At 46.5% G+C, this 12,334-nt stretch overlaps 1 protein-coding gene across 2 annotated transcripts in view; it reads left to right on the top strand.

Moving 5' to 3' along the window:
• The window catches only part of SHROOM3 (shroom family member 3), a 223,756-nt gene that overhangs the window by 50,928 nt on the left and 160,494 nt on the right, over positions 1-12,334 (top strand). Inside the window, exon 1 of one of the 2 annotated variants that reach the window (XM_083520421.1) lies at positions 10,918-11,181. The exons of the other annotated variant lie outside the window; for it this stretch is intronic. The gene's annotated coding sequence lies outside the window, so the exon portion shown is untranslated. Of the gene's footprint in view, positions 1-10,917; positions 11,182-12,334 lie in introns of those variants that run through there. 2 annotated transcript variants of the gene reach the window in all.

Genomic DNA, 12,334 nt, shown 5'->3' on the forward strand with positions numbered 1-12,334 from the left:
TATGTGGCTATCAAATACCTAGGGATCGCTGTTGCTCACCCACCCTCTTGTTTCATAAATGCAATCCAGATAGCTGCGAATGAGTCTAAACATAATGGCAGTGATTCCAACACTTGTTTTTTCGATGGACCACTTGAACATTGCTTGGGGTCTTGGCAGGCCGGCCACTTAATGATGCTACAGCAGGCAGAAATGCCATGTGCTGTACTGGCTATACCCCTCCTTACCTGGCGTCCCTCAACAATACTGCACGTATTGAGAAGGTCCAGGCTGTTGGGGAGAAAAAGAATTCTCCTTCAAGGAGGAGGGTGGAGGTGCATTAAAAGAAGAACCCAGCAGCTGATCCTGTGCGTATTTACTCAGACGTAAGCCTCACCGAATCCATGGTAGATGTTCATAGGACTGCAGCCTTAGAAGCTTGATCTTATGCACCTTTTCTCAAAAGGAAGCCTGTGTTCTGTATGTCACTTACTTACGAGTAAGCTTTGTGGACTGAAAATCTTGATGGGTTTTATGCCTCACCTGGTGTTTCCCAACGATACCATTCATACTGAAGAAGAAAAGGCAGGGTTCTCAGAGTTCTTGAGGCTGAAACCTTTATTATTTCCTTATAAACCTCAGCCACCCAAGGAAGCATATCTTTGAAATGAATTCCTTGGTACTTAATTCACAACATCCCTTCTGTGGAGGTTTTTAAGCAGAGGTTGGATGGCCTTCTGTCATGTATGATCTAGCTGAGATGCCCACATAGTATGGGGTTGGACTAGGTGACCCTTGGCAGTGTTATAGCTATGGGGAGGGGGGCTAGCCTGGTATTATTATTTTTTTTTGCCCCAGGTGAAGCCTTCAGAGGGGTGCCAGTGAGGTTCCCAGCCTATATGTGTATGTGCATATCTAAATGCATGGGGAGGCAGTGGCATAGTGTGGGTTGCCGGTGCCCGGGGCGTGGCAAGTGTTGTTTCTCCTGATGGACGGGGCAGCTGGGTTGGGGGGGTACCCCAGGGGGGTGCACATGGAGCCCGTGTGGAATATGAATGAAACCCACCTCCAGTAGGCTCCTTGCCCTCTGCCTCCATCCACCTGCCCACTAGACCAACCTGCTTGCTACTGCGTCTCAGCTGCCAGGGCTCCATGCCTGTCATGGGGTCACCTGATTGTGCCCACTCAAAAATGTGCGCCCGGGGCCATGGCACCCCCACACTCTGGGGGTTCCAAACTGGGTCATTGACCTGGGTGAAATAAAGCCTAATTTCTCCCCTGCCATTGGGGTCTCTTCCACAGCTCTACTATTCTATGGTTCTGTGATTGTGTGACACCCGTTGCTCCTATCTCTATGCATCTTCAGTTTCTTCCATTTATAGAAAAAAAAGACACACACACACCCAGTCCACACCCCGATTCTAACGACCTGATCACCGGCGGTTAGCAGTCCATGAGAAAGAAGCCACGCATGGGGCTCAGTCCCCCCTTTCCCCCTTTTAATTTGGTCTATTTTTAGATCTAAGTTCCCTTTCCCCGCCTACACTTTATAGCAAGAGTTCTGCAGGTGGAGGCAGAGCTGTTCACCTTGCCGAGCACACTGTGCTTACAGAATGGCTTATCTGAGTCAGAATCGGGTCAAAAACAAAACAAAACAAAACAGAATGCATGCAGTTTCAGTGCCGATGTTAGCCAAGCCCAAGTGGTTTGCTGACTCCTTTCAGCGAGAACAATCAGCTTGCATTCCATCAGCATCACCTGAGCAGCGCAGCCATTTCCAGGGCCTGGGACACCTTCCAGATTCTCTTTTAGCCCTCTTAACTGGTTTGTGGCCTCTCCCCTAAAAGAAGCAGCTTTTGCTTATTTGCTTTCATTGGTCAGTTGCACACCCCTTCACTTCCTGGGTCAGCATTACTCTTCCCATACTGATTTATAAAGAAAAGCACTATCATACCACTCTGACAGTCCTGGAGGATCCTGGGAGTTGCTGTTTGTCCAGAGAGCTGGGAATTGTGACTCTGTGGTGTCGGCAAACTACAGGTCCCAGGATTCTGCTTGACAATCAAAGGGGCTCGATTGTGCTTTAAACACATGGGGTGGATATGAAAATACTACATGGAGCTTAGTCTGGACTATGAGAAAGGGGCTGATCTATCGAAAAGGGTCAAAAGCATTATTAAGCTGGAGTTCCCACGAGTGAAAGGAAAATATGAAGAAGAACTGCGGAAGGGACATGGAAGAGATTTGATGGCCTCGGATATAAGATCACCAGGTTGAATGGGCCAGACTAAAGGGACAAAAAGGACTGATAATCCCGGGACCGGGGGGAGGGGACGCTGGAAGAAGTTTGGATTGTTTTTATTCTCTTTTTTCTTTATCGTCAGAAATGTTTTTATGAAAGTTGCAAAAATGTTGAAATGGATTTACTAGGCTCTTGTAAGAATGCTTAAAGAATTAGGTAAAAAGGTAGTGGTTATGAGAAGCTGGAATAAATAAGATTTAAATTTTAAGTTTTAAGGTTTAATATAAGATAAGTTGAAAACAGAGCAAGGTAATGTATGTATGTATTGACAGAATATTATGAATTATGGAAAGGATTTGCTGTGATAATTATCAATCAAGATACAAGAGACGGGAGGAGGAGGAGGTCAGGGAAAGAAGGTAAAGAAAGTGGAGAATTTGAAAAGGATGATTTTATTTTTTATTTTTTATCTCTGTTATTGTCTTTTTTGTAATTTTGTTTTTTCTTTTTTCTCTGTGATTTTAAAAAAATCTGTTTTCAATAAATATCATTAAAAAAAAAAATAAACACATGGGGTGGATATGACCTGAGAAGTTATTGCCAGCTACCATATTTTTCGCTCTATAAGACGCACCAGACCATAAGACGCACCTAGTTTTTGGAAGAGGAAAACAAGAAAAAAATATTTTGGATCCCAGAAGCCAGGACAGCCAGCAGGATTGCAGCGCAGTGATCCCGCCGGCTGTCCTGGCTTATGGGATAGCCGTGTGCAGCCTCTCCCGGGCAGGGGACGAAGGCTTCCCTTGCCCCGGAGAGGCTGCGTGCGGCCAAGCAAGAAACGAGCCCCTTCCATTTCTCCTCCCGCTTCACTGAAGGGGTGCTGTGCAGAGAAGGAAAGCTGTGCAGCGCCTCTCCTGCAAAGCGAAGCCAGGAGAGCAACAGGGGTCAGTGCGCACTGATCCCTCTTACTCTCCTGGCTTCAGCGAAAGCAACGTGAAGCCTCCGGGGAGCGGCAGGAGCGCTCCCGCTGCGCTTCGGAAGCTTCGCGTTGCTTTCGCTGAAGCCATGGAGCCTGCATTCATTCCATAAGACGCACACACATTTCCCCTTAATTTTTGGAGGGGAAAAAGTGCGTCTTATAGAGCGAAAAATATGGTATCCTGTACGTTGACAAATAACAGCAAAACACCTTTCCTACATTCAGTACATTCTGGCTATGATCCACAAAAGAACAGTTGGTTTAATAAGCCCTTAACTCGCTTGAACTTCTATTCTCACAGAAGATACTTTGGCCAGGATGCAATGAGATTCATTTGTTACTTCCTCGCATTTGATGTTCAGACAGAAGCAATAAAGCGGAAGTGTGTTTTGCCGGTTTGGGAGTTGGCTCTTTCTAGACAGATAAACCTCCATGTATAAACAAAAATGCTTGCGTCATGTTCACTGAGTAGTGCGATAAGTAGACCGTGGATGCTGGATTGATCACCAGTAAAAGCTAGGGAGGGTCCAATCTGTCAATCTTGGTTTCTTTCAGTTTGTCATATTCCAATCAGTTTGCATTAAAATTAAGTCTTCATGAAAATTCACCAGCATATATAATCTGGCAAACGTAAGGGAGAAATTCACAGAGGGAGTAGAATTCTAGTAAAGTTAAAGGTAAAGGACACCTGGACGATTAAGTCGTGTTAAAGGCGACTATGGGGTTGCGGCGGTCATCTTACTTTCAGGCCAAGGGAACTGGCGTTTGTCCAGAGAGAGCTTTCCGGGTCATGTGGCCAGCAGGACTAAACCGCTTCTGGCTCAATGGAACACCATGACGGAATCCAGAGCAGCGCACGGAAATTCCGTTTACCTTCCCGCTGCAGCAGTACCTATTTATCTACTTGCCCTGGCGTGCTTTCGAACTGCTAGGTTGGCAGTAGCTGGGACAGAGCAACGGGAGCTCACCCCGTCACGGGGATTCAAACCGCCGATCTTCTGATCGGCACACCCAAGAGGCTCAGTGGTTTAGACCACAGCGCCACCCGTGTCCCCTGAATTCTAGTAAGGAGCTCTGGTTCGATGAGCAGTTTACCTGTCTCAGTGCTGCACAGCTGTGAAAAAATAAGCACCTCTTAGTAAGTCTGGCTATGATCCTCATACACTTAAAATCCCAGTGGCCTGACTTTTCTTTCAGATTGCCCTGCCTTCTACCCTTCAGTGCATTTATTATATTGTTTTACATCTACTGGTTTAATTTATTGCCGTACTGTTCATTTGGCCTCCACCATGCATTTTATGATAGGGGAACATGAACTTTCCGCAATATAGCTGACAAGTCACTCCCGGACCTCGGTTTCTGTCGAAAGGGGAAACCAAAGCTGACTCAGGTGAGTTCTCAGGTCACCATAAGCGAACAACAGTTCTTGGAAGGCATGCAAAGAAAATGGTAGAGAAAAACGAATAGGGGCAAAGGCTGACGTCCATTTGATGGATGGGATAAATATATATAAGGTCCACAAGCAGCGATGTGCATCCAGCTACCCAATCCCCTCCGGTGCTGATCATGTTGCCACGGCAGAGCAGTGTTGTAATCTGCAACTCGTGAGGGAGAACGGACTTTTATCATGTTTCAGCAGTCATGCAAAGCAGGGCGAGCGGGAATCTCAATGGACTTTGAATGAAGGACCATTTCCCAAGCAGTAACTTAACACAGCTTCAGGTAAAGGTAAAGGACCCCTGGATGTTTAAGTCCAGTCAAAGGCGACTTTGGGGTTGCGGTGATCATCTCGCTTTTCAGGCCGAGGGAGCCAGCGTTTGTCCACAGACAGCTTTCTGGGTCGTGTGGCCAGCAGGACTAAACCGCTTCTGGCACAACAGAACACCGTGATGGAAACCAGAGTGCACGGAAACGCCATTTACCTTCCCGCCGCAGTGGTACCTATTTATCTACTTGCACTGGCGTGCTTTCAAACTGCTGGGTTGGCAGGAGCTGGGACAGAGCAACAGGAGCTCACCCCGTCACGGGGATTTGAACCGCCAACCTTCTGATCAGCAAGTTCAAGAGGCTCAGAGGTTTAGACCATAGCGCCACCCGCGTCTGCGGTGGATATATAACTACCTGAAAAACCAAATATTTATGGCTTGTGGAGGAACAGTCATGTGGTCAGCCTGTGTCTGGTCTGGGCTATACCAATTCAGCTTGTAGTCAGGAGAACTCACATGACTGGGGGCACCTCTACTTGGCTCTGCCTCTGCCCCAATTCTCCCATTTATAAAATTAGATATCAAGGAGAATTCATCTCACATTTTTTCTTAGAGTCATACTGTGGCGTTTGTATGGAGCCCCTGGTCGTCTCACCAACTATTGACCCGTATACCACTAATCCGCTGCCACCAACCAGGTCCCCCTGGTAAATCACTTTGTCTCAGTCAGGTTCTTAAGTTAACAATGAAGATTGTAGTTTATTGCAAACACAAATAAACTTTGAATGCATTCGAAACGCTGTTACCCTTTACCCTTATTTTAGTCTTATTTTATTCTGTCTCTAACTCTTCTACCTCCCCTCACACAAGAACCAACTGCACTAACTGTCTCTCTATTTCCATCTGTCTGCCAGCTGCTTTCCCAACTGCCTTTTCCCAACTAACTAAACCTCGGGCTAAGCCCTTTTATAAACAGATAGGCTCCACCTCTGGCTTTTCTATTGGTCTACCTATTAACTCTTTCTTTCCCCCTGTACAGACATGTTCAAAAGAACGGGCAAACGCCACACATACCATCATAGAGTGTAGAGCTGGAAGGGACCCAGGGGTCATCTATTCCAACCCCCTGCAATGCAGGGGTCTCAGCTAAAGCATCCATGACGGATGGCCACCCAACCTCTGCTTAAAAACCTCCAAGGAAGGAGAGCCCACCACCTTCTGAGGGAGTCCATTCCACGGTCCAACAGCTCTTACAGTCAGAGGGTTCTTCCTCATATTTAGTCCTTGTAAGTCGGTTCGAGTCCTACCCTCAAGAGCAGCCGAAAACAAGCTTGCTCCATCTTCCATGTGACAGCCCTTGAGATATTTGAAGATGGCTATCCTCTCACTTGCCTCTTTTCCAGGCTAAACACACCCGGCTCCTTCAACCGTTCCTCATCAGGCTTGGCTTCTAGGTGCTTGATCATCTTAGTTGCCCTCCTCTGCACATGTTCTTGGTATTGTATCTGTTATGTACTGAGTTGAATAGGATCCAAACTGAAGCAGTCTGATTGGTCCTAGAACAATAGGATCCAAATTGCAGCAGTCTGATTGGTCCTAGAACAATAGGATTCAGAATGCAGCAGACTGACTGGTCCTAGAACAATGCAGCAGTATGATTGGTTGGCAGGAACCACCCAATCATGCTCCAGATATAAGTGAATCCACAACCTGATTGGCTTACAGTAGAATTCCAGAATTAGCCAATCATGTGCAGCCCATTGTGTAAATAATGTATATAAAGCAGATACTTTGAGGGGACATTCATTCATTCCTCCTCACCACTATGAGCTGAATAAAGAGCATGAAATCACTTTGCGACTCTGAGTATATTTCAGTAGCTTTCCATAGGTGTCAACTCCCTGGGACCCCGGGCGCATGAACACCCACAAAATTCCCCATGAAGGGGCCAGGCACTCACAAATTTCAGTGCCAGAGCCATGCAGGCAGCAGGTTACCCACGGTCGCGGGTCCAAGCTGGCACTCCTGTAGCTTTCGGAGTGCAGGGGATTTGTTTCCTAAAATGGATGCAGGATGGATTTGTTGAAGCAGATGGTTTTTAGAAAAGTGTGCCCTGCAACAAAATGTTGCAGTGCCTAGAGCAGTTGGTTCAGGCTTCCTGTTTTCTCGCCTCATCGCTTAGGATTTCTTTTCTGGAGTTTTCTCTCATACTTCTGCAAACCTGGAGGTTCACCCAAGTCTCTTGTGAATGGATGGTGCTGTTTTGGCCTACATAAGTATTGGCACCTGGAGAAGGACGGGGTCAGCAAACTTTTTCAGCCGTGGGCCTATCCATCGTCCCTCAGACCATGTGGTGGGCTGGACTATATTTTTGAAAGAAAAAAAAAAGATTGAATCCCTATGCCCCACAAATAACCCAGAAATGCATTTTAAATAAAAGCACACATTCTACTCATGTAAAAACACCAAGCAGACCCCACAAATAACCCAGAGATGCATTTTAAATAAAAGGCCACATTCTACTCATGTAAAAATACGCTGATTCCCGGACCGTTCGTGGGCCGGATTTAGAAGGCGATTGGGCCGCATCCAGGCCCCCGGGCTTTAGGTTGCCTACCCCTGATATAGTGGTACCTCGGGTTAAGTACTTAATTTGTTCCAGAGGTCCGTTCTTAACCTGAAACTGTTCTTAACCTGAGGTGCCACTTTAGCTAATGCGGCCTCCCGCTGCCGCCACACGATTTCTGTTCTCATCCTGAAGCAAAGGTCTTAACTCAAGGTACTATTTCTGGGATAGCGGAGTCTGTAACCTGAAGCGTATGTAAACTGAAGCGTATGTAACCCGAGGTACCACTGCATAGGAGTTAAAGGAGGAAAAGGAAGCTTAACAGCCAGAGTCCCTCTGAATCAAAGGAAAGATTCCTGCCGCTTTTTAGCATTCTTCAGTCAGGTATAGCATTTCTTCTTTCATTACCAGGAGTTAATGGATTATGCCTCAAGAGTATCTGGCATTTTTACAAAAAAAGCAAGATGCCAGAATAATAGTTCACAAACCATGTTAACCTAACCCCCCCCCCCTTTTAATTTTGCTGTGGCATTAATGTCACTTCATGTGAGTTTTGGCACACAGTGCCAAGAAAGTAAATCAACTAAATCCCACTTTTGTGAATGAAATCAATTAGCAGATGGATTTGGTTCCAGTGATTATGAATCCAGTCGTAGCTTTGTAGGGCTTGCCGCAGCAGCGGGTGCTAATGTTCTGCTCGAGTTAGTTTTGTGCAGTATTAATCATCTTCTTCTCTCCCCCCCCCCCCACTCTTTGGGTGGTGCTGTGGAGACATTTCATCAGACCGGAAGCTTTAAATGTGGACTTTTAGATGCATCGGCTTCACATTGTTGGGTCTGGTTGGAACCATTTGTAATACTTCTGTCACAAAGGCTGTGGTACATAGAATCTCAAAGCCTTTGGCTAGTTAGCCTAAAGACAAAAAAGTCTTCATTCAGAAGATCCTTGGGTAAACATATAAAGCTGCCAAATGAGAAGTGTGCACATGATCACTCTTCTATGGCTGGGTTTTGAAAATCCACAATGTAAATCTGGTGGCAGTTGTGTGCAATGACGGACATAATGGTGTTCACACATTATATATCTATATCTATCTATCTATCTATCTATCTATCTATCTATCTATCTATCTATCGTCTATCTATCTATCTATCTATCATCTATCATCTATCTATCATCATCTATCTATATTAGTATAGTGGCCTTGATTCTCAAACGCCGAAACCCTGGAAGTAAGTTTTCAACCGTTTTCAAATGTTTTTCGGCTATTGTTTCCGGGGCTCCTGGACCAATCAGAAGCTGTGCCTTGGTTTTCAAACATTCTGGAAATCTTGTGGATTAAGTTTGGTGCTTTTGTTTTTGCTATTTATTTTGTGTTTTTGTTTTGAGGCTTTGTCGGTTAATTTGTTTTTGTGACTGTGTGGAACCCAGTTCAGCTTCTGATTGATTGATTGATTGATTGTGTGACTGCGGAAATGGATAAAAGCCCCCCATCCAAACAATGACTATCATCAGTGCAGGTAAGGAAAAATAATAATAATTAATTTTTATCATATACAATACTGTCTTATTTATTTTATAGTACAGTACATTGATTATTGCTTTCATTTTATGGATCAAAAGTCATGTCAAATTGCTGTTTTAGGGATTGCTTTTAAAAGTCTGGAATGGATTGATCCATTTTGCATTACTGTACTTTCTATGGGAAAATGTGCCTTGGTTTTGTAACGCTTTGGTTTTGGAGTGGACTTCTGGAACAGATTAAGTTTGAGAACCAAGGTACCACTGTAAGTCTAGATTTCGTTTTGCTGACATATATATTTTCTGGCACAAAGCCATCCTGTGAGCAACATGGCCACAGGTCTCCCAAGATCCCACTCTGGCACTCTAACCACTATGCTGCACTGCCTAGGCGTTCCCTGTGCTTGTGTGCTCTAAGTTCCTGATGGCCACTGATGCAAAACAGCTTATATTTACACCTTTTGTGTGGCTGTGGTGTCTCCAACACAAGCGCATCAGATTTCACCTTTCTAAGTGGCCTGGGGTATTTGCACCGTATTTCATGATCTCCATGTTTGCAGAGCAGAGACATACAGGTGTCCTGTTTCCAGACTTTCCTAGTGATTGGGATCTCTTGAAGGGTTGCACTCTTGGGTGCTTAATTCCCAAGTCCCTTTATAGAGAGATTTGGGGTGGCGGTGACTACCACGTAATAAAGTGTGGAATGAATATGAAGCCGCTGGGAGAGATCATCAGGGGGTTTGGGCTGGGTGTCCATCAATATGCAGATTGCAATATGCAATATGCTCTACCTCTCTTTCAAATCAGAACCAGTGAAGGCGGTGAAGGTCCTGTGTGAGTGTCTGGAGGCGGTTGGAGGATGGATGGCGGCTAATGGATTGAGGTTGAATCCTGACAAGACAGAAGTACTGTTTTGGGGGGACAGGAGGCGGGCAGGTGTGGAGGATTCCCTGGTCCTGAATGGGGTAACTGTGCCCCTGAAGGATCAGGTGTGCAGCCTGGGAGTCATTTTGGACTCACAGCTGTCCAAGGAGGTGCACAGGTCAATTCTGTGTCCAGGGCAGCTGTCTACCAGCTCCATCTGGTACGCAGGGTGAGACCCTCCCTGCAAGCAGACTGTCTCACCAGAGTGGTGCATGCTCTAGTTATCTCCCGCTTGGACTACTGCAATGCGCTCTATGTGGGGCTACCTTTGAAGGTGACCCAGAAACTACAACTAATCTAGAATGCGACAGCTAGACTGGTGACTGGGAGTGTCCACTGGTCTTGAAAGACCTACATTGGCTCCCAGTACATTTCCGAGCACAATTCAAAGTGTTGGTGTTGACCTTTAAAGCCATAAATGGCCTCGGTCCAGTATACCTGAAGGAGCGTCTCCACCCCCATTGTTCTGCCCGGACGCTGAGGTCCAGCACCAAGGGCCTTCTGGCAGTTCCTTCATTGCGAGAAGTAAAGCTACAGGGAACCAGACAGAGGGCCTTCTCGGTAGTGGCGCCCGCCCTGTGGTACGCCCTCCCACCAGATGTCAAAGAGATAAACAACTACCTGACATTCAGAAGACATCTTAAGGCAGTCCTGTTCAGGGAAGTTTTTAATGTGTGACATCTTAGTGTATTTTTTGTCTTTGTGGAAGCCGCCCAGAGTGGCTGGGGAAACCCAGCCAGATGGGCGGGGTACAAATAATAAATGATGATGATGATGATGATTAAATCACGGCGCTGCATTTCTCCGGCGTGTTTGCTTGTTCGGGATTTACTTCTGTTCCAACCTCTCTCCTGTCTCTGTGTGTGGCATAATTGCATTCCCCAAAACTCCTGGCAAAAGCTGACTCACACTCCCCCGCCACTTCCCGTTTCCCCCCCATCTGCTCCAGCCCTTGTCTGCAGCCCAGCCTGCTGGCAATTGGCAGGTAGAGCAGTAATCTAAGAGCAGCGTTCAGCAGTTGGCTCTTCTGAGCGCCGGCAGGCAGCAGACAGAATCCACCTGCCTCATTGGCTTGCTACTGATTTGCCGGCCTCCAGTTCCCTTATGTACCAGCAACAGCCTGCTCAGTCCTCCTTCCTCCCTTCCTTTCCCGTAAACGTGTTTGAGATGATCACTGCTTTGCCGCCACTGCCGCCTTTGCCTCTTTCAGCACCTCTCCAAACAAGCATGGCTGTCGACAAGACTCTCCTCCGGATTCTGTAAGGTAAAGCAATCTTTGCTTAACTCAGCGCCGAGAAGAAGGGAGAGTTGAATCTGGAACCTGCATATACAATGGCTCGGGAGGAGGGAGGTGGAAATCTCAGGAATCCAGGTGGCCGGCTGCAATGATTCTTTAGGGCCCATAAAGTGGACAAACAAGTCTCCCGGTGGTGACAGCAGAAGAAATTGTCCAGGCTCTCTGTGACCAGTTTGCATCCTGCCACAAATAGAGACTTTGCCCAGCTTTGCTGGAGTTTTGAAACCTTGGCTGGGGAGGTAAGGAAGTTCTGTTAAGAGGTGTCGCTTCAAAGTTGAGGCCTTAAGATTAAAAATTAAGAAAGGCAGCCTGGAGCATGAAAAGAGTTGGCTTAAAGCCTAACGCATGACGTGGGATGTGTACGATTTAAATCTCATAGTATGTTCTGTCTCCTACAAATGATTCACCTGCTGTCTCGGGGCTTTTCTAGTGAAACTTGAAAATGTAGAGGCTGTTCTGTGAAAAAAGTGGCCACTTCTCTTTCTTTCTTTCTTTCTCTCTCTCTCTCTCTCTCTCTCTCTCTCTCTCTCTCTCTCTCTCACTCACTCTCTCTCTCTCCCCCTGCCCAGGTAGAGCTCCTGTCTCTTTAACCTGGAGAAATTCAACAGGTGAAGCTTCTGATGGCATAGAGAAGCAGTGGTGGGAAATCTGTTGAACTGACTTCTACTTAGGAGCAGCTGAGGTGGCTGATTTTAACATCAATATGGGGTGTGCGCATGAGGGTTACAGAGCCCTTCTGCATTTTACCTACCTGCCTGTTGTCCTTTTGCTGCTTCACTGGAAGTGAGCTGGGCTGGGAGAAAAGTGATGGGTTGTTGTTGTTGTTGTTTAGTCGTTTAGTCGTGTCAGACTCTTCGTGACCCCATGGACCAGAGCACGCCAGGCACTCCTGTCTTCCACTGCCTCCCGCAGTTTGGTCAAACTCATGCTGGTAGCTTCGAGAACACTAACCAACCATCTCGTCCTCTGTCGTCCCCTTCTCCTTGTGCCCTCCATCTTTCCCAACATCAGGGTCTTTTCCAGGGAGTCTTCTCTTCTCATGAGGTGGCCAAAGTCTTGGAGCCTCAGCTTCGGGATCTGTCCTTCCAGTGAGCACTCAGGGCTGATTTCCTTCAGAATG

Source organism: Podarcis liolepis (assembly GCF_965112155.1).
Source record: "Podarcis liolepis genome assembly, chromosome: 9".
Classification (NCBI taxonomy): Eukaryota; Metazoa; Chordata; class Lepidosauria; order Squamata; family Lacertidae; genus Podarcis; species Podarcis liolepis.